The sequence below is a fragment of the Mycteria americana genome, chromosome 7 (genome assembly GCF_035582795.1).
Source record: "Mycteria americana isolate JAX WOST 10 ecotype Jacksonville Zoo and Gardens chromosome 7, USCA_MyAme_1.0, whole genome shotgun sequence".
In the NCBI taxonomy this organism is placed as follows: Eukaryota; Metazoa; Chordata; class Aves; order Ciconiiformes; family Ciconiidae; genus Mycteria; species Mycteria americana.
Genome location: NC_134371.1, coordinates 44,540,749 through 44,565,437, shown reverse-complemented (window position 1 = coordinate 44,565,437; position 24,689 = coordinate 44,540,749). Strand labels below are relative to the sequence as shown.

Sequence of the window (24,689 nt, the reverse complement as noted above, 5' to 3'; positions counted from 1 at the left end):
GACTTCTGTAAAACTCCCATTATAGGGCCCGATTTAAACTCTTCAAAGGCATCACCCTCACTGCCTTTAATGGGTTTGAATGCAGCCCTGTGTGAGGAAGGACAACATGAGGTATGTATGGCACAGCGTGCCAAGGCACCGAGGTTCTGGTCTGGGGTTTCAAAGATTTCATGTGTGAACTTTGGATGTGTCTTTCCCTGTCTTCTGGATTCTGCCCCTTCAGCTGTATGACAGTGCCGCTTTTACATGACAAAAAGAAGTTACTGAAGAATTAAATTTTGAAGGTGCACTTGACTTTTCATCTACAGACTACTGTTCAGTAGCTAACCACACTGTTGTGTGTGGTTAATGTTTTGATAATGCAAGATTGCTCATAAATGGTGAGGTATGTCTTTTATTTTTGTTTCTATATAGAGAATGCTTTTAAAATATCCCTGGAGTGTTTAAAAAACAGTATCAAAAATTACTTCATGTTTGTTGATGACAGTCCAATAGCACACCAAAGCTGCGTTTATAATAATCCTGACTCTGCACACAGCTTAAATATGTGAGAATCTGAATTCATAGAAATCTTGGATTATGCAAGTGTTTATTTGTGCTTTTTTTTGTAACGGGTAAATACATTTTACTCTTAAGTGGGAAGTTTCACCTGCATTGTAATTATGGTCATAAATATTAGCTGTGACTAAAACCGGTTACTCAACGAACTGTTTCATTGTCTCCTTGATATTGTGACTGGTCCATGTTTGTAGAATGATGGCGTATTTGATGCTCTCTGGTTCATGTGTTGCTAACTAAAGATATTTATGATTTAAAAAAAAAATCATTCTCATTTACACTGTGGAATGTGTTACTGTATTACACTGCTCATAATGACAAGGGAAAATAATTCCAGTAGAAAAAAACCCTGATGTGTATGCATTTCAGGAGACTAAGGACCTGAGCTTGTTGAGCCCCTGTCCCGTGAGGGCTCTAGCACTCCCCACAGGCAGGTATGGCAGAGATGAGACAGACTTCACATTTTATGAGACTTTGGTTCCTGCTCTGCAGTGAATGGGGCAAAGGCTTAATAGAGCATTTCTAAAATCAGTTCCCTGAAGTCTTGAAATGTGTGAGCATTTTGAGAGCTGGAAGCTCTTAACTAGTTCACTTGTTCCTGCGTAAACTGCAGGTACAGAGTGCAGCCTTGTTATCTGGTGGGATGGGGTCTGTGTGGGTGAGCGAGGAGCATCAGACTTCCACAGAGGTGGAAAGGAGAAGCTACAGCAGCGTCACCCAGCCTGCTGGGAGCTGGAGAGGACAGGGGCTTGACAGGCTTTGGTGCAACAAGACGGGAAGGTCATTTTAAGAAGTCACCAATATAATATTTGCTCTGTCACAAAAGCAAAACTTTAATTTGAGATCTAAATTTCATACTCTTTTGGTTGAAGACTTGGTGCAATTGCTTCTGTATCATAATGTGCCACAGCAATGCATTCACAAAGGGATTGACTGAGGACTACACACCGTGACCTTGGGCCAGGGCTTCCAATACTTCTCTTAATAATCTTAAATTATTATTACTTTAACACATGGCCAATTGATATGTACCCTAGAAAGATCTTTGCATGTGCCTTTGAACTGCAGCTGTCTCTGTAGTAAAGCATGATTGCTTAAACACCAAAAGCACAATAGAATAATTAAAGTAGTAGTCTTAGTCTCAGTTCAACTCAGATTGCATGAGGAGTTGCAAGGAAAAAAAACCTGATTGATTTTCAGAGGTGAAATATCTTTTGTGAGGAAAAATACAGTGTTGGGCTTATGCTTTGTAGAAGGGGAAAAAAGGTTGATTGTCTTACAACATACATGAGTGTTAGAGGTGAACGAAGACAGGAGAAACAGAATATCCTTGCTTTTTGGTTTGCTTGCTTGTTGTGTATGCCAGTGATTCGACTGGAAGGGACTAATCTTCCTAAGCAATCCGTTCTCTTTCCAGGCAAACGGAACTGTCGGGTATGTGGAGGCACTTGGAGCAATGCAGTTGATGTCCTCCTGTACCGTGGCTTGGGATGGAGTCAGTCATTGAGCTTTTCGACTGGATTTAAATTCATACCAGAAAGGTACTTGAAAAATATGACAAGCTTTAAGAATCTAAAGGATACAACCCATAAACTTACCTTATAAAAGGTTAAAAGAAATGGGGACCCCTCTATATGAAAGGTAATGATTAAAAACTTCCTAGAATTCCTTCAAAAACTCAGCTGTGTTCTTCAGTTCTACTCGGCTCCAGGAAACAAAAACTTGGAGGACTAGGTTAGCATTTCTTTAGGTCTGGGATTTAGAATACTTCTGTGTAGATTAACACTGGCAATTACACATGATAAACTGAACCATAAAGAAAGCATTATTGCTCTCTGATGAAGTAATTTCAAAATCCAGTCTTGGTTTTAAAGTTTTTAGTGCTGGCAGCAAAACTACTTCACGGGCTAGAAACAGCATTGCAGCCTTAAAACTGCATTTTACCTGAATTTCCAGTAAAAATACAATTCTCCTACTAGACTGATATCTGGCAAAGCAAAAGATATGGTCTTCATGGCCATCTCTAGACTTCATATGTAAGGAGTGTATTAACTAATATGATTTTAAGCAGGACTTTGTGGTCAGGGCAAGCAGTATTTTAAAGCATCAGAGCAACTGGGTATATTCAAGCTTGAATATACTCCCCTTGAATATGATGTGTGGAATTACTTCTTCCATATCTAGACACCCATGCTGTAGGTACCTGTACCTGAGCTGCCAGTTACTCTGTTTATAGTCAAGTTATGGTATTGTTCTCAAGTACAACTAATCCTTCTAAAACATCTCTCTTGCAATGAAGTTATTTAGACTTTTGAAGTGCTTATTTTTCCTCCATGGACTATAGACTGATTCTGTCCTACTTTAGGTGTGGGTTTTTGAGATCTGCCATTCAGGGAGATGCAATTCCACCCATCTTGTCCCTCCTATCGTGTGCAAAGTATACTGACAGCCCCCTAATTTAAGCGCGCTAGATGTTTCAAAATACACTCTTTTGCTACTATAATTATAGCTTAACATAAAACCGAATGCACTTTGTCCCCTGCGTTACTAGGGAACTGTTCAACAGCAACGTTTCAGCTGGACACTTGAGCCTTAGAATAAAAATGTAAATTATCTCAAGCAACAGCTCTTTAGCAGGTGACATTTTCTGCATATAAGGTTGCTTGGTTATTAGGTGTTCATCGGTCTAACTTGTTAATTGGTTTATGTATCTGTAGCTTGGCAGTGGAAGTGCATCTGGAACGCAGGTACAAAGCAGGAGTGCCCGAGCCTGACGGATGAGCTCAGGAAAGGCATGCCATCCATGAAGCGTAGGACTAGGAGCAATTTGTAGGAGAAGCGTGGTAATGAACGCTCAAGGCTTGCATCGTGAGACAAGGAGGAAAAAATAGGGTAGGAAGGGAGGATTCATGGAAAAAGCAATATGTTAACCTGTCAAAGTTAGCTCATAAGGAGTGATTTTAAAATACAGTGGCAAATGCAACTGCCACAGCAAAGTATAAGATTTCTCACTCTGTGTGGGAGGTTTCCATGCTATGTTGAAACACTGTTTGAGCTGCATGAAATTATAGCCTGGGTACTGTGTGTGTGGAGGGGTTCCCCTAGGTTGTGTTCGTGGGACTGATATGAGATGGAGGAGGCGTATACTGATTTAAATGTGTACTCATTTCTGGGAGTCATCACCCACCTTGTGAGCTGCATGACTAGGACTTTAGAATGGCTTGACGATAATACAAGAGAAAGACAAACCATGATTCAGCTCTAATTTATGCTAGTTTTACATTAGTAAGTCAGCTGACAGCCGTGGAATTAGTCCTGAATTTTTGTGATATAAGATCAGAACTAAGAACAGTTTGTGTGCTTGAAATCTGGGCTTCCATACTCCATCAATTTGTATCACAAAGACTACATTATTCAGGCATGACTTGTTTCATATTTAATATCATATTACATATGTCCCTTGATGAACAAAGGACTGTAATATAATTGGGTTCAACCATCAGGTTAAAACCTCAAGAGAACAGAGTTCAAGCTGTTAATAAATTGCTGCAGAATCCCGACATAAAATTGAAGGTTGGGAATTCCATCTGTTGTTTTAATAGAGATAGAGAACGACTACTTAAATATTTTAGAAAGGCTTGGCTGAGCAATAACCACAGAGATGTGGTAGGACAGTATTTACAATCCTCACTGTGGTGGCATAAAACAAACAATAGGGAACTATTAAAAAAAACTTCAGCTTTTCCTTTCTCAGTCTACTTTCAAGCTTCCCCAAAAATTCTTCATCCTGGAATGAGACACAGCATTAAAAAATTATGAAGCTGACATGGCCTCAACTTCATTTATGGCAGCATTATTGCTATAATATTGCGAGGTCCAACCTTGAGCGAAGTGCCTCCAGTCTGAAACATCTTGCTTTGAAGAGTTATTCAACACAGTTTTACTGGATGGTGTTGGAGTCGGTGATGGAATGAAGAAAATAAGTGATGACTGGCTTCTTTGAAGCCGAGTGGTAGGAACTGAACAGAGAAGGGAGGAGTAATTGGGTGAACAAGCAGAAGAACTTGTGGAATAAGAGAAGAAAATACTATTCATTAGAGGACATGTAATTTGGGCATTTTTCTTATTCCCAGAATGAACTAAAGATTAAATTTGTGCTCAATTCAGTTCTTAAAAAGAGTATAGAGCTGCTTAGATATGCACTACAGACACTAGAGACACTGCAGATAGAGTTGTAGACTGGGTGAGGACTCGGAGCAGATGATGTTCTTTTCCCCAAGACTTTTCTTTGCGAGACGCTGTCACCGAAGTGATCAGAGCTCCCTGCCAAGGCGGTGGTGAATGCTGACCCCCTTTATTCCTGTTAAGCTCTTCGTGTTGGTGGCAGCGCCAGCTGCTCAGCAGCACGGCCCAGGGACTGAAGGAATATTGGCTCTGATGGTCAAAAGCGGTTTACCTTTCCTGGCCATAACCAGAGTGCCTTTGCTTATTGCTGGATTAAAACTCAGGCAGGCAGCAGAGGATATTGCCCATCAAGACTTTGAATGCTGGCTTCATTATGAAATACAAGCCTGCTTCTTAGGTGAGAGGGTGTCAAGATTTCTTTCAATTAAAATCAAATTCATGTTTCTGTGCCAGGATGTACAACATTTTTGCATAACAGAAGGCTTTTTTATTGAAGTATATTCAAAGACTTAACAGTGTGAGGTTTAAAAATACATCATATTGAATTTTTTAAAACCATCACATTTTTGTAACTGGGTCATCTATCCATTAATTCATATCCCTTATTGCTGAGAGATATTAATATAGATATTTTTTCATAGCATTAATCTCCTGTAATATGAATCTTTTTGCTTCTAAAATAAAACCCATTAAGCATTTGTTGGTTCATACAAAAATACAATAATGTGTTAGCCTGATTAGATGTTATTTAATCTGATAATGGTGCACCAGTGGCGAGGGGAAGACTGTTAAATAAACATGGAAGAATTACTCTATTAAATAACAATTAATTTATCCTCTTGAATCCATCCTTAAACAGACCTCCCACTTCCTTGGCAGCATTTTTAGGAACAGATTAATGAAATCTGGGGAATAATTTGCATATGCAAATTATACATGCAATTACTTTTTTGTAGGCACAGCAGACGTAGGTGACAATACAACTGCCTTCAAGTTTTTGCCAAAATGTAAATTGTTTTACATTTGCAACCCTGTTGCATTTGGTAAGTTCATGCACACGTCTTCAGCCACTCATGTCCAGAGGGAATGAGCAAGGATGGCAAAGAAATTCAGGACAGAGGCAGTGCTGTTGGGCGTTGTGGTCCATATGCAAGCTCCCCCCACTTGGCTGGTCAGGCTGTTAGACTAGGAGCGCAGGACCTTTCTCCCTCCTGTGCTTATGGAAGCGCTGATACACCCAGACTCCACCTCTGAGTCCCAGGGGGCTGTAAACACAGACCGAAAAGAAATAGAGAAAAACCTGCCATCAGTCCTGGCTATGCCCTGCCTTAGGAAAGGGAAGGCTGGGGAAGAGATGGGAAATGGAGCAGCGGGGCGTTGTGACGCAGGGCTGGCCTGGGGGCCGTGCACTGCAGCAGCAGCACGGAGGATCTTGAGGAGAAGCGTTGCAGCTTTTTTGCCACGCTGGAGACGTGATCCTGAAATGGGAGCTCTGAGAGGTGTCAGGACAACTTTTGGTTACAGCTGTAAATTGCAGTCCTTGCAGAGAGTAGTTCCTGCTGTGGAGTGAGTTGGGATTGATATTTGTCACCATGGGTGGTACCATTCCTGTGATAAAGGTGTTGGTGCATTTTTTCACACGGCTCCAGGTTTTCTGCAGAAAACGGAGCCTGTGTGTCTACATGCCTTGCCATACCTTCACAGGGTCCTTTGCTGGGACCAGCAATGCCCAGAACTGCAGTGTGCGCATCCTGCGCTACCTCTGCAGTAAATTGGATTTGCTTCAGTGGAGTTGCTCCAATTCATGCCTGAACAGAATGAGGCCTTCTGCATAGTTTGGATTCAAATTATTGCTTGTCACAGCCACAGCCACTGTGCAAAGTCATCTGATGTTAATTCATTGGAGTACTGTGGATTGTCTGTGCTCTCATCTTGTCTTTTACTGTCAAAGAAATATCCCAAACTGAAATGTATCCAGAGCTCATGCACAGCAGCTCCAGTCTCCTTTTCCTGCAACTCAGAAAAATCTTTTGTAGTACGTACAGTGACCAGAAATGAGGTTGTAAATGGGGTATGAACTATAAGAATGTTAAAATAATTCTGTGCCCAAGAAATAGCTTATAAATGCTCCTTGTGAGGATTATGCATGCAACCAGTTAGCAGGAATTACTGGGTTTTAGGCAGCTGGAAAGCATTCGTATATATTAAATGTTTTCAATTTATTAAGTGCAGCCTGTCTGTAAATATCTCTTCTTACCTTGCTTGCTGCTGTATTGTTACTTTTTACACTATGCTATGGACTCTTGCTCTTTGGCTTGATTTTTTTTTTTCCCCTCCAGTCACTTGTGGGTGAGTGAAAGTCTTGGAAAATGGTAATAGACTGCGATTTGTTTTACAAATCTGGAAGAGCTCTCTATGGAAGGCAAGATGGGACCTGGAATAGGGTTTGAGTTTGGGGATTGTGGATCCTGGATATGACTCCTGAATACATATGTGGATCTCATTCAGTACGAGAAAAATGTGATTTTATGATTTATTATTATATACTTTGTATAGTTTTTCTAAAAAGTGAAGAATAACTCTTAATTGGAATGATGGTTTTGATGCTTTTTCTTCATTTCAGATAGTTTAATACCAAATAGTTACATACGTTTGCAGTTATAAGCTCACACTTTTAACGTTTAAAAATTAAAGGGAGTTTTTGTATGTGAGTCTTTTCAGACCTTGCTTCTGTTTGCATTATCATTCACATGCTCCTGGCATGCTTTAAGGGACAGTTGCTTGAATCCCATAAGAATAGGATCATTTTAAATGGCAAAAGACATGTCAAAAAATGTATTTTCTTATTTCATAATGGAATAATTTGTCTGATTTGTGCATGAATGAAAAATGTATTTACTAGAATACATTGCTAGCTAATGGATAAAAGGTAAGTTTTTTGTATTATCTCAGTAAAAATGTATGTTATTCTGATCCCACAATTTTAGTATACTTTTCTCAGACATGGACACGAAAGTGGAGATTTCAGATAGCTTTCTTGTGCCCTTTTTGCCCTTTATTTGAGCAATGGGGTCTTGTGGCTTAAGCAGGTAACTAAACCATACCACTAATCTAACCTAGACTAGTGATGAATTGCATGGCCTTTGGCAAGTAATTTAAAAAAAAAAAAAAAAAAAAAAATCTTTGTCTCTGAAATCATCTGCATGCCAGGAGTTGGAGCTTTGTGAAGGCCGGTCAGTTTTTGTAAAGAGCTTTCAGGTTCCTCAGTATAGCAGACCGTAAAGATGCCTAGCATTCAGCAAACAGTTCACAAAATCTAGAGTGTGATAATGTAGAAATTATGGTCTAAAAATGCTAACTTGAACTTTGTCATTACAATGCAATGTGGAGAAAACACCAATGGGATCATTCATGGGATGAACCTCTATTTTATCTACTGAATTTAAAACTTCTTTAAAGATGTTGGCTGGTAGATCCTGTGTGTCTAAAAGTACTAGTGAATAGGATCCTGTATTCTGGGAGTTAATGCTTATTTACAGCCCGTCTCTTAGTCCTCATCCCATTGACTCTCACAAGCCATTCTGTCATTGATCTCTGGGATTTCATAGAGCAGTCAGTCATCCGGAATTAACCGGCTCTGGTTTGCTTTAGACTGAGGTAATGGTGCTGTGGTTGGATGTATCAGGTTTCCCGAATCCCCTCTAAAGTGCTCACAGAAGTGTTGCCACTGTTGGGAAAAGTGAATCAAGAAGCTAAACTCCACTTCATTTTTTGCGGACCTCTGTAGATGTTTACGTTCTTCAGTAAACACTGAACTCTAAGGACTGTGTTACTTATTTGAAATTATTGAACGTTTCAAGATTTGGAATATTTTGACTAGTAGAATTCAAGAGTTGCAGCTGGAGTTGAACTGGAGACTCATCCCAGGAATGATCAAAGGTAGGGGAACTTTTGCTGCTGTAAAAAAATAACTTAGCCTAGGTGATCTTCCCACAAAGCTGATGATCAAGGAAACGAGTGCTTTCAAAAGTACCCACACCTCTGTTTCTGAGGTACTTTCTAGAAGTGCTGAGCAACTACCTGTATGTGTAGGGAGCCAAGTGCCTTGAAAAAACAAAGCGCTGCATGCCTGTCTGTGCTTTCATTTTCCATCTGTACAATGAAAATAACCTAGTATTGTCAAATATCTAAAAGCTTGACAAAATCTGTACAGCAGGCCTGGAACCGATGAGCTCTTACACTTTTTGAAGCATTTAAACTAGCTTTAAATTGTAAGGTAGAAGGCTGTCCCTCAAGAGATGAGAGAGATCAGGAAGCTATGTCTTCTAGGTGGATATTATAGGGCTGTGGTTGTTTTGGTCAGGAGAAGTAAATAAGGTTGACACCCGTATTCACTTAAAAGGTGATGTTCCCATACCATCTGGGATTAATACATGCTACAGAATGATTCATAAAACTGCGCGGAAATGATGTATGTTTATCCAATACCTTTGGCTCTCAGCACTATTCATAAAAATGTAAGTGCTCTGCTTCCTTTGAAATAGAGACCTGACAGTATATAGGGTTCCCTGCTTTTTGTTAGCATCTCATCTAAGCTGGGAGTGGACAGGGAACATTTTCATTTCTCCCGTGTCCCAGGGGAAGGGCAGATCAGTCTACCTCCCCATTATCCTGCCTACCAGTGGTACTAGCTATAAAGTTATAAACGATGGGGATTTTTCTGCTAAAACTGATCTTGAACGAGTTTAACATCAACTATCCAAAAAAGTTTAGTACTTACTATATAAAAATGCAAAACACCAGCACTAGAATTCTCCCTGGACTACTGTTAGGCCCTTTAAAACTACAACAAATGTTACTCAAACAAGCAACCTCAAAACAAACTCCAACATTTTAAGGCAAAACAAGCCCTGTGCAAAACTAAGTAGAGCCCGAGCTTTCATTATACATTACAGGATGCTCATTCCTATAGCTGCAGGTGATCTAGGTACTCCATAGCAACAACCTTGAAGCATTTTTATTAAATATTGTACCATTAAAAAGTAATAGTTGCAGGGACTCTTCAAATACAATTTTAATATTTGACAGACTACTAGAATTTGGAAATGGAACTTCATTTTTCTAGTTAGATACTCTCATGACAAAGATTTTTAGCAGAAAACTTTTACGCTAAAAAAAGCCCAAACTTCCCAAGTGAAGGAGTGGGGTTTCCTACAATGCTTTTCCACGGAAGTCCGGTGCCAGGTTGAACAGCTACAGTATAGCACAGGCAGCTTTGGGCAGGGGCAGCCAAGCCCTCAGCGGTGGGGGGAAATGGCTGCACAGCCTGTTGGTGTGCTTGGGCCCTGATAAGAAAATTGAATGAGCTTACCAAACCTCATCTGAATTAAGAAGTTATACAGAAATCCCTATTGAGACCAGCAACTCAGTGACAGTATTTTGGAAAAATCTCTACTTATCTTATTGTCAAAAAAAACCCCCAACTTTATAGGACCAGGTGTGTTTATAATGCAAATTAAGTGGTATTGAACACCCTTTATCGACAGCCTCACTAAAAGAGAAGTGGGAGGTTAGTCTAGCGCTTGCATTCAAGACCCAAAGATCCGAAGTCGCACACAGCCTGACATGACAGTTTTCTGGTACCTGGTGACAATCCAGAAGCTGCCCTCGGGGTAGCTCTGTGATCCTGAGCGGTTCGGTCAGTCATCTGGGATGCAGGAAACTGACTGTGACATTTCTGCAGTGGAACAAAAATAAATGGAGAAACTTCAAAACCTCTCATGAAATAGTTATTTTCTGCTTTGCTATGTTATCCGCTAAACTTGTCCTCCTTCATTTGGAAAGCATGGATCGCTCTGCAGCTGGGGATTGAACTGAACCTGGCATGGGTCCACGCTGGAAGAGCACTGTATCCACCCTGGTAGCTGTGACAAGCACTCTCCCTTTCTTGTGAATTAATCTAGACTCAGGAGACTAATTTGGAGATTCAGCACAAGTAATCGTGCATATGCAGAACAGCAAAGCTGGGGGCGGCTTGTTGCATTAGCACATGTTTGGTTTTAGTATATGTAAAGTGATGCCAAAGCAAGTGAATATCCCTCCAAGGCCAGAAACAAGATCCTGACACCGGGCTGTAAGATGGAATTGTGTAACAGTGATATTAGTGAGGGGATGAGAAGTTTCTCTCCCCAAAAGCTAGATGTTTGGGAGCAACTGCTGGAGCTGTGCTGCTTCTGGAAGTGCTGGGAGCTTGAAGCCTCTGTGGTGGTGGCCCTGGCCATGAGTGTTGCCTCTGGCTTACTCTGAAGAGAAGCAGCTCAGGGGAGTGGGGAAAACGCACGTTTGGAGCTGGTTTCTGTGACGGAAGAAATGGGGCCACCTTCCTTTCCAATTTAACTACTGCTCTGTTCACTTCAATTCTCACCCTGTTTCAGAGTTAGCGTGCTGGGCAGCTGGGTAGATGCAAGCACAGATTTTTCAGTGTACTGAATATGTACAGAACAGCGTAGCAGCAGCTGCAGCGAGCAATGCCCAGAGCCCAGGCCACCAAGCAGCGATCCAGAGCATCTGCTTGGTGCCTCCCCCGAGCACCAGCGCTGCGCTGCTGCAGCACTGTGGTGTTGGGAACAAATGGCCCTTTTCATTGACCAAGGGGCTGATGCTTCCAGAAAGCCATGCCTGGCCTGGGGGGGCCTGAAGTGACCCAGTATAGGTCCGAAAGGGGATGTTTGTGCCAGTATCTGATCCCTCTCCTTAGTGCACGCCTGCTTGCTTGCAGGCAGATGCTCTCCCTGTGCTTGCACACCCTGCTTGGGAAACTGTAATTCAGCGTCTGTGTGGTGAAAGCAAAGGTCTGAGAGCACTGAAATGAGAACAGCTGTAGCTCTTCCTCAAAGTGACCATGCCAAATGGACTCTTAATCTCTAAAAGACTGTTTTAGTAGAACACAAAATAAGATGCTCTTTAAACAGAAGTTCAACTGCTGCATCAGACAAATTATACTTTAAATGTTTTATAAAGAAATGTCCATCTACTGTGCCATTACCCTCGAGCCCGCAGTTCTCAGTAGCTGAGCTATGGTCCCTTCTAGCTCCTCTGGAAAACTCTCTCTCACCTCAGAGGTGGAGTTGCTGGAGTGGCCCCCGGCCAGAGGTGATCCTGCTCCTCCTCTGCCAGCTCTGGAAATTGCCTCACCATCTGTGGGGCTGGTTCAGACCACTGAATTGGCAGCAAGCTAACTCAGGAAACTTTTTTTAAGCTTCTTCCAGATGAGCATGTTCATTTACTGCTAGGAAAGGTGTAATTTCCCTGTCCCTGGGGAAGGTGTTGCCTGACCAGGATGTGGGTGCCAGCACAAGGTGAATGGGCAACGGGGAATACGCCAAGACTCATCAAAATCATCCTTTTTCCAAAACAAGATGGGGACTCCTTATCGAAGCAGTATATAAGGATGCTGGACTGTGATGTATATGTTGGTGTAATAAAAATCCTTGAGACTGAAAGATGAAATCTGGGCATCTTTAAAATCAGTGGAAAAATCTGCTGAATGTGATTAAGATCTTTCACCATAAAAACCAGAGGTGGCCATTAAGCCATCAGGCTGTTGATACCTTGAGTCCCTATGAATTAACAGCAATTTGCTGGTGCAAATTTTTGATTTGTTTTCTGGTGGCCTGGAGAAATACCAAGCTGCGTATGCTAGGTAGGTGCCTTTTTTCCTTTTAACTGATGAGAAAGCAAATGCTGAAATCTGGTTTCCCTGGCCAATAACAAAAGGAAGTGCTCTCTCAGCCAGGGACACTTTAAAAAAGAAAGGAGATCAAGACTTAGAGAAAGATTAAGAGCATGTAGTTATCAAATGATGCAGAAATCTGCATTCTGTCTTAGTCATTATAACCCTGGTGCTCTTGCGAACCAACACTTCTTTTCCCAAAGTCAGAGGAGAACCTGTCCCTCGTTCTCCTGTTAGACCATGGGATAAGACATGCTTATCCACATGAGGTTTATATTTATTTGCCTATGTTGCAGCTTGGTGCCATCTAGAAAATGTGGTCATTGTTTCCAGTTTTTTGAGCCTAAAATCTAAAGCTGCACTCTTTCAGCTGGACCAGGTGGCGTGCCGCAGAACCGAAGGCACTCTAGTCTCAGCTTCATGGAGCCCGCAGTGACAATGCAAATGCAAAAACCTTTTGCAGGATTTGAAATGTTGATTATATTGGTATTATATAGGACATTGGGGACATAAGTCATTTGGCATTGACTTCATACTGGCATATTTATATTCACATTTTTCTATTTATGATTGTTTAGGAATAGGATCGGGAAATGGATAGTGAAACAGTACTTGCCAAAAGCAAAGATGACTGAAACAGATGACGTGATTCTTTAGAGTAATTTTGTACAATCAGGAAAAGAAAGGAGTAAAGGAGAAAAACAGTTTACATGTCAGTTCTGTGAACTTCAGGATAGACAGGCCAGAAAGTACAGTGAGAAACAATCTGAAACAGTCAGCAGCATTACTTTATTGTGCGAAGTGATGATGATAAACTTGGCTACAAAGACGATGAGAAATTCTGTGGTGTAAAAGATCACAGTCCAGAGTTACCAGGTTCACTGGACTGAAATCAGAACTGAAACTGGATGCCAGCAGAATCAGACACTTTGGCTCCACAGAAGAAAACTGGGCAAGAATAAAGATTTTTTCATCCAAATGCCATGGCTCCAGTCCCTGGCTCTGGGAAAAACATGCACAAGAGCTTGCTTATTGTTTTCCCTGAAGATGTATTGTATAACTTGATAAAGCACAAGAAATTGCATTTACTTATTAGGGTATTTAGAATAGGGCAAAGCACTAGGCTAAAGATAGGAGCATGGGCTGTAGGTCTGGAATGACCTTTTCAGTCGCTGTTTTCTGGCCTGACCCAAGCAGCTATACTGTCATTATCCTTTCATAATTTATTGTAAAACGAGTTAGGTTTTTGCTTGCTCTGCCCCTATTGGTAGGCTGTTTCAAAACTTCTCTGAAAAGAAACCTTATTTCCTCTTGAAACCTCCATGAAGAGTATTTTTTTTAGCCCAGTTCCTTGTGTTGTTGGTATTATAACTGAGGCTAATAACTTTTGGTAGTAGCAACTTCAAGGATAGTTGCGAAACTGTGATCAACTGCCCTTACAACATTTGTTTTCCTAAACTAGATGAACCACTTGCTTCTTTCTACAAGAAATATCTTACCTGGTGTGAGATTCTTTTTTTACCCACTTCTACGTTGGCCTTACAAGTTGGTATCAGCTTCTGTGCTTACTCCTAAAATGCTTTTGGAAATGGTTATCATCTGGCTACTTCTGAAGTCCTTTCCCTACAGTTTTCCCCACTTACCAGTCCCAGATAGTTTTAGCACATTTCATTTAAGGAAATTCCAAGGCTCTTTAGTGTTCATATTCTGGACTTCTTCAGGAAAGTTTACTTCACTCAGTTTCCCTTCCTTAAAGTTTGCCCTTTTGAAATAAAAATCATAGTTATAGACCAACATTTGTTTCTTTTTCCATTTAACTAAACTGGAATCAAGTTCTGATTACTTAATTCAAATTTATTTTGCATGTGCAACTCTCCTATAACATAATTCCTAAAAGTCTAAAATAGCCTTGTTTGTCAGTTCAAGTATTATTTTATAAAGAAATCTGTCAGCTGCCATGTTCAGGAATAACTTTGTCAAATCATTAGTAGAAAACACTGGTTCATATAAGCAAAATTAAAATTGATCATTATAGAATTCCTGTTAGTGTTCAGCTTTTTAATAAGAGAGGGGGTTTCAATAGTAGGTTATTGGGGTGGCCTCTCTAGAACCTCTCTTCTCATGCTTCTTCCATATTTTAAACAACATTTTCTATTTTTAACTATGCTGTCCTTGCTTCTTTATTATAGTTTATTACACCATTGATAAATAATTCTACCTCCCTGTAATATTTTTCTTAAAGACCTTTTCTTTCTTAAACAATAGCTGTAGGTACCTGGACTGGGGTTAGGGTGACATGTTCCCTTGGTTTTGTGTATCTGTATACTATCTTTGTTCAGTCACACATTAGCAAGTTTACCTCTTTATTTTTCTGTTCAAGTTTCTTGTATTATACAAATGACAGTAAGGGCAGGCATCCATTTTAAGCTATACAGAAACTTTATGTATAAACTTGGATGTTTAATATCTATTGAGCAGTTAAGCCTGATTGCCATGATTCCAGGACTTTATACATTCATGTGGGTAAGTCAAATGCATTGTCTCACAGAGTGCAAAGTGCTTATGCATGTGCAAGAAGTTCTCTATGTGAGTGAAGTAGTTAGATCAGGCCTCCAGCTAGCATTACTAACCTTGTAGTATGATCCGAGGTGGCCTTAAAATGAGTAAATCTATCTGTGATAATTAACTATTTTATAATATTGACCTTGTGGAAAAGCCCATTAAACAACTAAGGGACTGCAGAAGGATGGTTTGTTACCTAAGTTCTGTTGAGTTGGAAGAAGCTATTTTTCAGACAAAATAAGCAATCATTCATGATAGTGTTTGACACTGATCTGAAATACCGGGGCAGAAATGGCATTGACATGGTCTGTGGTTGCCAATGTCTTGCTCAGTGCTATGCAATGGATTGTTTAATCTTCTAGTTTTTAGTTCTCTGCCTGGGAAATAGAGAATAATATTTAGCTTTCTCATAAAGGTAGCATGATGGGATTAGTTTCTGTAGGCTGCTGAATTCAGCAGATGAGGAGCTTCATAAATCAGACAATCTAGACGTGAATTGCAATCTGGACTCCTCCTTTGGGACTCCTTTGGAAGGCTAGTACATTGAGACATTTTCTCTTGGATTATCGTACAGCAAAACTGCTGTACCAATATTAGCCAGTTTAACTTTTTTAACATTTTCAATACGTCCTGTCTCTTACAGAGCCTATTATTCCTGACAAGATGATCAGAAAGTTGGTGTTTGAAGTGTAGACTGTTTGTTCCTCATTATGGTTGTTCAGGGCTAGTCTGGTTTGTTCACGTAATCGTGTACCCAGAGACCAGCTGCAGGTTGAAAGTGGAGCTGCTGTGCAGTGGTAGAAATCTCTTGGAAAATATCTGATATATTAGTTTATACCAAACCATGAGGACTATTATTCACGCTGTTCCTGGTCTTCATCATCGTGGCTGTCAGCTTGATATCCTTTCTAATCAGCTGGGTAGAAAGGGTTTAAAGCCTCAGGCATACATACGAAGCGGAGAAAGAAGCACTCAGAGGCTGCCTGGCGAAGTAGCCTTCTCTGCCAGTGGGGAGCAAGAGTGAGGGATGAAGATCACACTGAGGTTTTTTATTTTGTTGTTTTTCTTTGGAGGGGGGGAGGGGGAGAAGAAAGGCAGTGGCGTAGCCTTTGCCTATGTTCCATTTTGCTTAATAAAGCTCTGCAAACCTGCAACATACCTCCTTGTCGTAAACTGTAAGAGCAAACTGAGATGGCCCTCAACTTGCCCCTGTGGGCTGTTCGTGTCTGACTGTTATCACCCACGTCCACTTCTTAGAAACAGTTTTAATAAGTGTGACTAATTGGAGCCAATCTCTTTATGATCTAAGCTAGTGGATTCTTTTTAGCAAGTTTTGCCAACCACAAGAATCTGCCAGCCACCCCAAAAGTACGTGAAGCGCTTTGGAAGAAAAAAATTTAAGCCAGTTGCAAAAGGTAAGAGTTTAAATGTGCAGTTATTTAGATAAATGGGAATACTGGAAATATTCCTGAAAATACTTATGCATATACTTAACCTTAAGCATACACATAATTCCATTAACTTCAGTGGGACTATATATATTTCTAAAGTGAACCACCTGTGTGTTTGAGAAGACCAAGCTATTAAGCTTCTCTGCATGCAGAATTTTATCCTGTGACTAAGTCTTTGTGTATCATGCTGTAAATTTACCCTGAAGCTTGCCATAAAGTCAGTGCTTTTAAAGAGTATATTTGAAGAGCTCCAGTAGAGCCTCAAGGCAGTTATAATAGTGTGTATTTGATTTATGGCATGCCATTGAATTAGAAGGTTATTTGAAAGGGGATTTATGTTAAAATAATGTAGACAGTGATTTAGAGCATGGATTGTGGCCATAAGCATGGGCAAAACAGAAGAGTTTATTGCAGCAAACAGCTCGTTGCCTTCTGCGGAAAAAACACAGAAGTAGAAAATTTGGAGATTGTCATCTTGGCTAAGTATATCTGTCAACTAAAAATACTGGTCAACACATGGCTTTTCAAAGTAAAGATGACTTTCAACAACATTTTGTGTAACCAGCACTGGATAGAATCATCAATGAGCTGGAACAGCGATTTGGAAAGGAGAACCACGAAATCAATAAACCAGCTGGGATAACGAGTCCAAGAAATACACATTTCTTGGAAAATGACAGAGCATTCTGGCAATAAGTGCTATAAATGAGAGTAGATCTGAGAATTTTGCCAAATTCTTCAACAATACTGTGATGGCTCCTGAATAGACACATGCCTTGACCCGATTAGTAAACATTGGGCTTTTATACAAAAATGCAGAAATGAAATATTAAAATAATAATTCCAAAGCTTTTTTATAACTCTCTAGATCGCTCTCAGTATTGTTTTCATAATTTCTTATTGGAAGCTTAAAATGCAAAGCCAAAACATCAGCTGGCATAAATTACCTGACTTTTGTGAAGACGGACTGATGTTAATGATCTGGGGCATAATCTGTCTCCTTCAACATGTCTATTCCCTGCCTTTAAGCACAGTCTGTTATTTTGGATTTAAGTGGATTTTAAAAAACATGAGGCTGCTTTGAAAAATGGAAACATATTATCAACATAACACTGAACTTCACAAATGGATGCAAAAAATGTTCATGTATGCGAAGTGAAAACTATGAAAAAAACCCCAAATATAAACTCGCGTTGGGAGAGAGAGGAAGACCACAGTGACGCATTTGGTAACAAAGTGCATCTGAATGAGCACAAAATGAGCTTCCTGTTGCTGCACAAAGGAGCACTCTTCTGTGCCTGAAGGTGCAAGAGACGGAAACGGTGTAACTCTGTAGAACTTTTTGGTTTGGATTGCTTTATGTAATTCTGTTGCAAACAGCTGGTTTGGGGGTCGCCAAACTTATCAGTTGACTACTTAGTTTTTGGGGTTTTTTTTAATACTAACACTTGGAAAACAAACCAGTGATGATCCCTGATGTGAACTTGGGCTGTGATTCCTTGCTGACAGAATCTGATCAGACAGCTTCACCCATGAAAAAGATGATAGATTCATTCTTACAGTCTGAAGTCCCAGTGTAAACATTCCTGGATTCACTGGGAAAGGCAGCACTGCCTTCTGTAACAGCAGCCTCATGAGTGAAGTTACTCACTCCCCAGGACTGTAAGGATACAGTGGATAAAAACTGATATGGGACAAATGCCGAGGACAGAAAGGTCTACGCAGTGAAATGATGCATGAAATATTAAGAGGGCGGGTGTTTGGCAGCTTCATTAGGAGGCCAGGGGAAGCATTCTGCACACCAAGAAAGGATGAAGGCAACTGTGTCTTGGAAACTTGACAAAGAGACCTTTGTGTTCTCTTCTCTTGTTTGGTTTAGCATCGTCACACTCCTCTCTCTTCCTGGAAAATGCCCTCAGACACAGCAGAGGACCCTGTGTTTCTGTTTGGGTGGATGTACAGGTCTCCTCCAGTCCCCTACCCCTGACACACTGAATCAGTCTCCTGCTGGATCCACATGGATACACACAAACTATGGGAGTGGATGGAGGGAGCTCTCCTGCTCTTCTTTCACCAGGCTGCATATTCAGCCAGACATTTCAAGATCAATTATTCTCAAATTTCAGTTTATACACAAGCTAGGGAATGAAAGGTTTTGGAAGACTGAATGAAAGATTTTTTTTAAATGCAAAAACACAAATGCAAAAACTTTATCCCAGTGCTCAAGGCTTTATCTGATATCTGTGCCTCGGTCCAACATGGAGAGAGTTGATGGCAGGAGCACAGAATATGGAGCTGATAAATAAGTGGCAACAGAACTGCATAGAGTGCTGGAAATTGAAGATAAGGAACTACCTGCAAAAAGAAGGAATTTGACAACATAGGAATGTGGAAGAAAAAAGCATGGCAAGGGAAATGATTTTGACAATATTTGGGAAAATATCAGAATCGACAAGGTTGAGCTGAATGTAGTCAGATCAAGATTCCTTCTTTGAACATGAAGATTGCACAAAAGGTTTAGTAGTATAAACTTTTTACCCAAAAAATGATTGCAGAGAACGTAAAAAAACATAAAATGCTAATTAACATTCTCAGGGTAATTTATCAACATTACAGACAGAAAGAACATTTACAAATTGTAAGTGTTTCATCGATACAAATGATTAGGCAGTAAAATCTAAAGAAATGCTAAGGACAGAGAAGACCATTTTTTAAGGTAAATGAATCATAATGTATTGAAGATATTTTTCTACTTCTGTGTATATACCATTGTTGATTCTTGTCATATAAAAGCATACTGTTTCATATGGAAAAAAGAAAGTGCAACTTTTTTGTCAGAGAGCTCTGAGAAATTTTCTACCACTAGTACTTATCTTTTAGGATCCTTTGTCTTTTTCCCAAGCACCTGTTAGCTCCATGATGTTTCTGCAGAGGTAAATCCCCTATATTAGGTGAAGAAGACAGTAAATGAACAGCAAAGGAAGCAAAGCAGCACAGAGAAAATACCCTTGAGGGTCGCAGGTCAACCAGTGCTTGTCCCAGTTGTTTAGGATCCTATTTGCTTTGCAGTCCAGCTGCAGGACACGTGTTTTCAATATAGCTTCTTCCAAAGCTGCGAGGAGATTGTAGATTTTTGTTTTATGGTATCAAGAAAAAGATTTTCTGTTGGCAGATATTTCCATGGCCTGGTACTCCAAATGTTTTCTCTTAGATGCTTAATTGTGAGCCCAGTCACTAGGAAATAGGGGAGGGAATTGCCTGAATACCCTTGCTTGTCCCGAGTTAATTCACATGGTTTTAGTACGTGTGGTTACGTTAACTGCAGGATGAGATTAACAAAAGAGTAGCTATAGTAGCAGAACCCTGCACTGCCATACTTTAGTGGTTATTTCGAGTTACATATATTTCATGTAGGGTGGAATACAGCAGATGGACTGGAGGGATGCTGATTTGTTGTATGCATTAAAGGTAGTTTGCACCGATTCTTCTGTTGCAGGGAGTAAAAGCCTGCAAATACTTGGTTTGAGAAGTGCAGAGAGGTTGCTGTCTTTGTTTCTGAATGGGTCCAAAAGAAAATAGGCTAGATGAATATCTTTACATTCACTAGCAGTGGATGATTGTGTTCCTCTGCTGTATAACTGTGTGATCAAAGAAGACTCACTCTGCGGATAATGCCCAGATTTGTTGAAAATACTGGTCGACTTCCTCAGCAGGCCAGAAATTGTCTTACAGTAAAGCATACCATGTTATTACTTTAACAAATTATTTCTCTAGGTTACTGCTGTTACAAGTTGATGACCACATGATGAGAAATTTAAATTTTTCACTATATAACATTTAACAGAGGTAGTCTTGCAAAAACGGCAGAGGGAATCGCAAGCATTTGGATCCGTTCATGAGCACTACAGTTAGACTATTTTAAGCACCTCTTACCATGTCTGCTATAAAAACAACTTCTATGACGTGAGTTGATTGATAGCACACTTTGTACTGTACATAATTTTAATACACTCTGTAGATTATAAAACTGAAAATAAGTTGCATCACATCCGAATCGCAGTGTACCATGTCTCCAGGCTAAACTAGAGATTATTAAATAGGTCCTACAGTTCAAAATAGGTTTTATTCACTTAACTAGTGCCTGGAAAAACCCTATAGTTTTACTGTGGAAAACAGATAAAGGAATTCTTTCTTCCTTTTTTTTTTTATTAACTGTATTGAATGGTGGATTAGACCTAATTGTCATTCCAAGCTTATAAATTGAAGAAAGAAATTTCTTTTGCAAGATTCTGCTTGATTTTGTAACACATTTGAGGAACTCTCATATGGATTAGATCTCCTGAGTCTGCTAGTGGCTGACATATGTTCTGTAAAAAAGAAAAATGACATATTGTTTTGTAAAACTTTTCCCTGTGTCTTGCCACTTGCCAAGCTTACTTTACGTTATTTGAGGAAAAAAATGTTGTGCAAAATATTTTGTAATTTAGTAGGAAAAGTGGAACAAATGATTGCAACTGATTGTGTCAGTAAAGGATATACTTATGTTAAGTGTAAATGCGGGTACCAGGAATATTTATGAAGCTCTCCAAAATATTTTCACTTGGCAAATTTCAGATTGACTGGTTTGTACTCTGTGGAACAGGCCCAGCCCTGATTAACATATATAAATTGAATGTTAATAATCGATACCAGATGAAATGAGCAAACTGTGAAGAGCTGAATGATAACAGCTTTCACAATGCTTTTTTAAATGCACATCAGTAATGCTTTGCCATAGAAGCCTGGAAACAAAATACCATGTTTAACAGCTGGCATCAAAGAAACATAGGAGATAATAGAGCAGAAAGAACATTCCCTTGGACTATTTGATATATTGCAATTACATGCTAATGTGTAAAAGGTCCTTGAACGATAGTTTTGCTTTGTTTTTCAGGAGATTGCAACAGAAATAAAGAAGTTGATCCTTGGAAATGAGGATTTCAAGATGATTATATTTCAACATAGTCCATCAGATCTCATGTGTTGCTAATGCCAGTATTTGGATAGAAACATTCAGAGATTAACTGCTTCAAGAAGTGGTAGTGATGAGGAGGTAGTGATCCCTGCTACTTCAGGGTCAACACCAAATTCAGGACGTAGAATGATGCTCCGTTGCTTGACGTCTCGAGCTCTTGTCTTGGAGGCTCAGTCTCATCGTGTCAATCTACATTGTCCTGTTGACTACAGTTGCACCATAGCTCTAGCTATGTTTCCTGCTCATGATGTAGCGTGCATGACGAGCTTTTTCTTCGGTATCGCACAATGTGTTTGCAGCGATATTTGGGGTCTAAACATGTATGCATGAAGTCGAATTATTGTTTAGTTCTGTTGTATTTGAGTGCATCTTTATCACAGGCCCCGGCATTCATAGAGAACTTCAAACACCGTGATATTTGCTAGACTGGTAACAGGGCCATGCACAATCAATCCAGGAGGTTTCTGGAGAGTATGAAGACATTTTCTTGAAGCCAGGTGATTGATGAACTTATTAGGGAGATCCTCTACTGGACCTGTTACTCACAAACAAGGAAGAACTGGTTGAAAAGGTGAAGATCAAGGGCAGCCTTGGCTGCAATGGCTGTGAGACTTGGCAAGTTCCTATGGAAGACAGACCTGAAGGGAAAAGGGGCCCTGGAGAGCAGATCAGTCTTCAAGGACAGCCTCCTTAGAGCATAAGAGTAGTCTATTGCAATATGCAGGAAGTAAAGCAAACATAGCAGAATATCAGCATGGATGAAGAGGGCGCTCCTGACCGAGGTCAGATGCAGAAAGGAAGCACACCAAAGGAGGAAGCAGTGACGGCTGCCCAGGAGGAATACAGAGATACTGCTTGAGTGTGCAGAGAAGGAATTGCAAAATCCAAAGCTCATCTGAGTTGAAATCAGCAAAGGATGTGAAGGGCAACAAGAAGGGCTGCTTGTGCATATGCCTGGAAACAGTGGCCAGTGTCAGCCTCGGTCCAGTGACCACCCAGCAAGTCTGTTATGATGAGGCAGGTTCAAGGTCAAGTGAGGAAATCAAGTCAGCAGGTTCAGGATCAGGGACGTACGAGACTGGGCACTGACACAGCTGCAGCACAGCTGCAGTGTGGCTCATGCAGAAGCCAAGCACAGGAGCCTCAGCTTGAAAGCAACTCCCAAGGGACAGAGAGGCAGGCAGGCCCTTGCTGAGGCTGCCTCTAGCTTTCTTCCCAACAAACAGCTCAGATCAGCAAAAAGGCTGACCTTGAACTCAGTCAACTAAACTCCTGAACCAACTAAAATCCTGGAAGGGGGAGTTCACTCAAGGCTCTGATGCAATACAGGCTGGAGATTCACTGCCCAGAAAGCAGTATTGCAGAAAAAAACCTGGGGGACCCGGTGGACGACGAGCTGAACGGGAGTCAGCAACATGCTCTTGCAGTAAAAAAAAAGGCTGACTGCGCACCAGGCACTACTAGCAAAAGGACAGCCAGCTGCTGAAGGGAAGTCATTAGTCCCTCTCTTTACTATGTCCAGTTTTGGGGTCCCCGTCACAAGAAAGACACTGACGTACTGAAGCAAATCCAGTGGAGGGCTGCCAAGGCGTTGGGTGGCTGGAGCTCGTGATGAAGGAGGAGAGGCTGAGAGAACTGTGCTTGTTCAGTCATAAGGAGACGTGGCTTCAGGGGGACCCCCCCATTATATGCAGCTACCGAGGGGAGGCTGCAGAGAAGATGGAGCCAGACTCTTCTCAGAGGTGCACAGTGGAAGGACAAGAGGCAGTAAAGATGAGTTGGAACATGAGAAATTCTGACTCGATACAGTAATTTATTTTTTGCTGTGAGGGTGGTCAACACTGGAGTGAGCAGGTTGCCCAGGGAGGCTGCAGTATCCTCCACCCTTGGAGATACTAGGAACAAACCTGCATGAGGTCCTGAGCAGCCTGCTCTACCATGACCTCCTCTGAGCAGGAAGCTGGACAAGGTGACCTCTGGAAGTCCCTTCCCACCTGTGTGATTTCATGTGGCAGCAAGGTACTTTGGTGCAGCCTCAGAACGCAAGTCCTAGGACAGCACACGGAGGTTTGCACTTAGCAACGCTTCTAATTCTCAGGAACACGTACACATTATTCTGTTCCAACATCTGTTAATAATATAATAGGGTATGAAGCAAAATGACTTTCTAATGGAACTATTGAGAAAAGCAACAGATGGAGAATTCTGTGCAAAAGAAGTAATATCAGTATGATTTAAGTTTTGTGTTTGCCTGGGACTCTGAGAACAAAACAGCCTGATCCTGTGGCAGACTTACAGCAACATTTGAGAATTGCTGAGTACCCTATGTTCCCTTTTACACCAGTGAGGAATGAAGCCCTGAAATAAAATGGTGAGGTGGCTGCACAGGGCCATCTTTCTGAACTCTCTCAAGTTCATTCTCTCAAATGCCAAATAGCACGGTGTCCTACCATTCTTCTGCTCTTAAACTGGATCTACCGCTCCAGTGGCTAGGGTAGGCAGCTGGACTAGCTCCAGTAATTAAAGTCATCAACTGTATAATGCATGGCTGTAGTAGGGCTGTAGTGTCCCAAGGATAGCCCATTGGCCTTGCTTTTCTTGAGCTGTCACTTCCTTCCTCCAATCTCATTCTAGCCAGATATTAAACTCAATAATTTCTTCAGTAAGCATACCAATAATTATGGTAGTTTACCGTACTGGTTAATTACTGGAGATTACGCTCACATCTGTTGTGCTTAGAATCTCTCAATCAGTTTAGTGCCTTCAGTATCTGATCCAGTGGCGAGTCAACAATGGCAAATACATATAGGGATCTAAACCCATCTGCCTGAACTGTTTGTAGTTATTCAGCACAAAGATAACTGGGTCAATTGTCCTAACGCCTCTGAATGAATAAACCTGCAGAAGATATGTTTGATATTTCAGTGATTCACCTGTGATCCAATTGCATAACAAAGCATTATAGCAACAGAAGTGCAGGAAGTCTTCCTCAAAAAGCTTGCTATATACCTACATTAGGATTCATACATTGCACAGGGATATAATTTTTCCTTTATAGACAAAATATTAATCAATTAATTTTATCTTAGAGGAAATTTGCCTTTTCCCAAGATGAAAGGTTGGCATTACTGAATTATCTGATGCAATCAATTATGAGCAAAGCACCCACAACAAAACATGAAGACAA

General features: G+C 40.7%; 1 long non-coding RNA gene across 1 annotated transcript; it reads left to right on the top strand.

Annotated features, from left to right (window-relative positions):
- LOC142413181 (uncharacterized) lies at positions 1-24,689 on the top strand. The gene is made up of 3 exons (XR_012776690.1): positions 1-111; positions 1,976-2,099; positions 21,422-24,689. It is a non-coding gene; the product is annotated as an uncharacterized LOC142413181 (long non-coding RNA).